This window comes from Lutra lutra, chromosome 15 (assembly GCF_902655055.1).
Source record: "Lutra lutra chromosome 15, mLutLut1.2, whole genome shotgun sequence".
In the NCBI taxonomy this organism is placed as follows: domain Eukaryota; kingdom Metazoa; phylum Chordata; class Mammalia; order Carnivora; family Mustelidae; genus Lutra; species Lutra lutra.
The window spans coordinates 7,611,879-7,618,042 of record NC_062292.1 but is presented as its reverse complement, the minus strand read 5'-3'; positions in this window follow the sequence as shown (position 1 = coordinate 7,618,042).

Genomic DNA, 6,164 nt, shown 5'->3' with positions numbered 1-6,164 from the left:
CAAATAAATAAATAAAATCTTAAAAAAAAAAAAAAGAAAGAAAGAAAAAGAATGGACACAGACCCAGCATAATAAGGGCGCTTTTCCAGTGGGTAAAAGGGAAACAGAGTGGCCACAACTGCCCAGGATTGTCCAGACACTAGACCTGGGCTCACGGGACTCAATCAATCTGCCTTGAGAAGCTCTGAGCTGGGGGAAGTTCGGTGGCAAACAGACAGAAGCAGTGTCCCAGTGAAGTGGCAGTCCCTGCTCAGAATCTCCGCAGGCCTCAGGTGCACGCAGAGGCGGAGCAGGGGACAGACCTGGGGAGGACTGGCAGAGCCAGGATTCCGGGTTTGTAAATATGAAATCAACTTAGGTTTGAAATAGCCTTTTTCATCATTATTATAGTTATAGCAAAAGCAAAACAAACGAGCAAAACCCCTTTGCTGTTGTGTTTTTCTCCCTCTTCCCCCATAATATGTCAATCCTGACAGTAAGCCATGTGAATTAGAAAAAGAGAAAAAATCTGAGGTCAGCTGGGAATAGGTGTGCAGCCATTTGGCTTACGAGCCACTGAGATTTGGGGAGGATTGAGGACAGGGAGGGGAAGGAGTGACTCATGCACTGAAGCCAGCAAGGAGTAACAGTCTTGACCAAGAAGGCAACAAGCATCCTTCTTTTATATTGTCAATACCATTGTCCTAATATAACATTAGATAATTTTTTTAAAACCTAAACAAAAGAATACTAGCGGTACCTTAATATGTAGCAATGACATACTAAGAACTTTATAACAATTCTTTTCATTTCTTCTTTGCAATAACTACTTTCTTTGTAGCTGCCAGCAAGTTCTCCCGTTTCCCCAAGTATTTGTGGAGACGGGTCTGGGCGAAGAAAGGCGGTCTTTGTCCTTGAAGACCGTGGGGGTTGTTAAGGAGTTAAGGTGTGTTTATACCTTACCACGTGCAAGTCAGGCTATCTGCGCCAAACGGTGGATTATTTAATAAATGCAGTTGAGACAGGGAGCTTGCCATTTGGAATGAAAGGGAAGCATGAGCCCTAAATCAAATCTTACAGTAAAATAAATTCCAGATGGATCAGATATTTTAATGTAAAAACAACGAAACTGTTATGAGGGAAACAAAGCGTGGGCGAATAATTTGATAATGTTGGCATGGAGACCGACTTTCCCACCATGACACAAACCCCAGAAGTCATAAAGGGAAAGACTACCAGTCTTGACCACATAAAAAATGAAAATAAAAATTTCCAGATAATCAACCGTGTACTTATAATGGAAGGGAAAACAAAGGAGGAAAATACGTGTAACTCATATGGCAAATTGCTGATTTCTCTAACATACAGAAAGATCTTGCAACTTAATAGAAAAAAGTTAAAAATTAAGATTGTCTTAGTTCACAAAAGAGGAAATCCAGAAGACCCATAAGTACCAAAATGTTTAACAATGATTATAGAAATTCAAGTTGAAACACTGAGATTTTTTTCATGTACTAGATAGGTAAATATTTTTAAAGCTTGATATTATCCAGTGTTAATTATGCTGTGATGAAATAGACACCTTCAGTGGGAATATAAACTGGTTAAACCCACTTCAACAGAAACAAGAGAAGCTTCTTCATAATTCAGAGGACCCCATTCAGGCCCTGATCTGCTACAGACTTCCTGAATGTGGGGAATACACCATAGCAGAAGACAGCAGACTCACCTGGAGCCCACGGCCCATCCCTTCTAGATCTGTCTCCAGACATCTAGGGCCCTGCACTTCTCTGCAAAAATGGCCCAGAGCCCATGTCAGGAACTAAACAGGACTCTCACTTCCTTACACCATGTTCCCAAAGGCAGACTGTGCTGCTGGTGTGTGCATCTCTGACCTGCAGGGGCAGCCCGCAGGCGGCTGATTGCAGGGTGACGGATAAACCTTAGATATGAAGCTTGAGGCTGGTGTGTTCACATGGAGGCACAGGAAAGTCTGCCTTGACTCTGTGGAGTCAAACCAGGGGCGGGAGGAAAAGGAAAGGTGGCCCCTGGTTTATGGACCCATTCAGAACATCCCAGCCTACCACTTCAAGGTGTCCAAGAATTCTGAATTTGAAACTGGATTTCCAGGTAATAACAAAGGTGTGTTTGTCAAGGTAGGAGGATGGAACATACTTTACTGAACAGTCTGTGGCTTGATTCAAGTATTTACACATAGGATATGCACATCTTTACTTGTCCTTCTGTTCTGGACCCCACAAGCGTTAGGGTGGGTCTGGATATAATCATGTGGAACGGTATTTGGTAAAAACTTTTTTAAATCTAAAAAATACTCATATTTGTTCTCCCAGAAATTCCCTGTCCAGAAACTTATGATGTAGAGAGTTGTATAAGTCATAAATACTCACAAATTTAAGTACAAAGATGTTTACAACATCTTCATAATTATGATAATAATAATAGTAATAAAATGCCAACCACTTTACTGAACACTGTTTTTAAAAATAAGATTTTATTTATTTATTTGACAGAGATCACAAGTAGGCAGAAGAGACAGGCAGAGAGAGAGAGAGAGGAGGAAGCAGGCTCCCCGTCGAGCAGAGAGCCTGATGCAGGGCTTGATCCCAGGACCCTGGGACCATTACCTGAGCCAAAGGCAGAGGCTTTAACCCACTGAGCCACCCAGGCGCCCCTACTGAGCACTTTAAATATTATCACTGAATCCTCATAATTAGATGAGACTAATACTATTATTATCTCTGTTTTATAGAAAAGAAAATTAAACTTTAAAGAGAGAACCCAGTTTCCATTCATTTAGCTTATAAGTGGCAGAGCTGGGGAGGTGAGAATTTTTTTCAACTTCTAAATCTGACATTTTTCAACATTAAAAAACATTTATAAAATGTGTCTTTTGTAAGTTTATTTTTAAAAGTTAAAGAATGGGGCACCTGGGTGTCTCAGTCAATTAAACGACTGCCTTCTGCTCAGGTATGATCTCAGGGTCCTGGGATTGAGCCCCCCATCGGGCTCTCTGCTCAGTAGGGAGCCTCCTCCTCCCTCTCCCACTCCCCCTACTTGTGTTCCTTCTCTTGCTGTGTCTCTCTCTGTCAAATAAGTAAATAAAATCTTTAAAAAAAGAAGTTGCTAAGAGTAAAAGTTCTCATCCCAAGAAAATGCTTAACTATGTGTGGCAATGGAGGTTAACCCCACTTACTGTGGCCATCATTTTGCAGTAGAAACAAATACATATTAAACCATTATGTTGTACACCTTTAAAGTGATACAATGCTATACATCAACTATCTCAAAAAAGTGCACATTGAAAAAATAAGTTGAAGAAATTGCATGATAAATACATACCTATTCACGACCAAGTCTCGACATTTCACCACAATGATTTTATGAATAGATTTTCTTAATTTACTGAATCACTTCAAAATCTACTGAACATACATCCTAAGCCTAAATATATACATAAACATTATGTTCTCCAACATAATGACAACATCATTATCACACCCAAGAAAACTCATGATTTTCTACATACTACCTAATATCAGACTATATTTGTATTTCCATAATTCTTCCTCAAAATGTCTTACAGTTGTCTTCTATTTTTTCCAAACCAAGATCTAGTCTGAGTTGTGGATGTCCTGCTTCCAGATTCTGTGGGAACGTGCTTTGAACAAAGCTGGATTGACTGGTTCTTTGCAGGGGCGGTGGGGTGGGGAAGAGCCCTGTGAAGGACTGGAAATTCTCTTTGGTAAGGAAGGGGTTAGGGCCTGGTGGTTTTGCTCTGGACTGGCTGCTGACAAAAAGCAAAGGCAGTTCTGTGATTTTCTTAATTTTTTTCTAAAAGCAGGAGGAACAAAGCAAGGAAGGGAGATGTTTGGCCATCTTTGTGGTTTGGACAATGTTCTTGTTTTTGTCTGTCCTTAGAGAGGATTACAGAGTGGTCTGGTTTTTGTCTTGCTCCGTCTTGGTCACAGAGTGCCCTGATTTTTGTTCTGTGAAGTTGTTTATGTTCGTCAGGAGAATCCACCGCCTGGCGTTAGTGGCAGGCCTGCTCAGCTGACGGGGCTCCTTTCCTCGAGTTCACGTTTTATCCACTCCTCCTACTTTTAAATAGTGACTCTTTGAAACCTTGTCCAATCGTCTTGTAGGAAATCTCACATTCTAGATTAATCTGTTTATTTCTTTGTAATGGCACTTAGTTTGTTCCAGTAAATTGGAAAATAGGTCTAGGGACTCGGTAAGATTTACATTAAACTTTTCAAGTAACAAGACTTCACAGGTGTTGCTGTTAGGTTAATATATCCTGTCAGGAGACACATAATATCAGATCATCTCCTGATTAGTGATGTTCAGTTTGAAAACCAGAGTAAAGCGTGGCACCGCACTTCTCTGTTATAAACGTACGTCAGTGAGCTGCTCAGTCTGTGGGGTAACACTGGGCACTCCACAAATCTCTTCCTCCCCAGGACCCTTCTTCAGCGTCTCTGATTATCCTTTCCTGAGTCAACTATTTCCTCAGGAATTGCAAAATGGCTATTTTCTATTCTATTGTTCTTTCTACACTTACGAGGTGGCATTTTTCTCTAAACAATATTCCCTTATCATCTGGTAATGAACTGCAGTGCCTCCCAAAAAAGAATCTGCAAATTCCTAGAGATACCAGAAATGGAAGGAAAAAAACACTCGTTTGTCCTGATCTGAGGTCACTGATATGGCTAAAATTTAACATGGGAAATGATGAACCCCGCTCTCCATCTTTTCTCTGAAAAATGCCCTTTTCGTGGGGGAATGGGACTTAGAAACCAAGATCTGGTTACAGGGGCACTTACGGTGACAGGCTTGTTGTTGCTTCCAGACCCTTTTAGTAAACAGAGCTAAGAAAACAAACACACAACACACACACAAGAATTCATACTAATATTTCCAGTTCAAATATTGATAGATTTATCTTACTATATATATACAATAATTTTAAAAATTATAAATCATGTTACTACTACCAATAAAACTACAAGGCAATGCTTAACATTTAACTGTAGTACTTTTTTAAAAAAGATGTATTTATTTATTTTAAAGAACATGAGAGAGTGGGGTGGAGGGGCAGAGAGAGAAGGACAGAGTCTCAAGCAGATTTCTTGCTGAGTGTGGAGCCCAAAGGCAGGGTTTGATGAAGAGCTCGATTTCAAGACCCTGAGATCATGACCTGACTATAGTACTTTTTAGTCTTTAGAGTATAGCTAAAAATATGCACATTACGGTTATCAAAAGTACTTAATCCTTTTCTCTGCGATGCTAAAATTTGACATATTAGGCTTATTTTTTTTTTTTGAGATTTTATTTATTTGACAGAGAGAGAGCAAGAGCACGAGCAGGCAGAGAGGCAGCCAGAGAGAGGGGGAAGCAGGCTGCCCGCTGCGCAGAGAACCCAATGCAGGGCTCGATCCCAGGACCCTGAGAACATGACCTGAGCTGAAGGCAGAGGCTTAACCCACTGAGCCACCCAGGTGCCCCTGACATGTTAGGCTTATATGATTAGTTGTACACTTGGTTTTTATTTCTCTTTGATGTATTTTTACCTTTTTGGAATATATGAAATAATTGCATTATTCAAAAGTTAAAACCTTATGAAAAATACACTCACAAAAGTCTTACATCCATCTCTATCCCTTCCACATCAGTCCTCCCCTCAAGAGGTAACTTAAAATGGACAGAACTCATTGTTGAAAGACATTTTTGAGACAATAGGTAGTTTCTTTCCCTGAGTTTTTTAGGTGAAGCCAAAATATAACTGATAATTGTATTAATATGGTTATGATATTGAGGTTATGTAGATATAAAATGACGTTTGAAATGGAGTGATGAAATAGAAGATTTGCAAATCAGCACATATAGAATGATCATCAGAAATATGATAGGGCTGCCTGAGTGGCTCAGTCAGTTAAGCATCTAACTCTTGATTTTGGCCCAGGTCATGATCTCAAGGTTGTGAGATCGAGCCCTGTGTCGAGCTTGGCATGGAGCCCGGCACTGAACTCTGCACTGGCCATGGAGGCTGCTTGGGATTCTCTCTCTCCCTCTCCCTCTACCCTTCCCCTCACCCCTCTCTCTCTGATGCCTGATAATAACCTCTTCTTTAAGACAAATCTTTAAAGATCTGGAAGCTGTGTTTT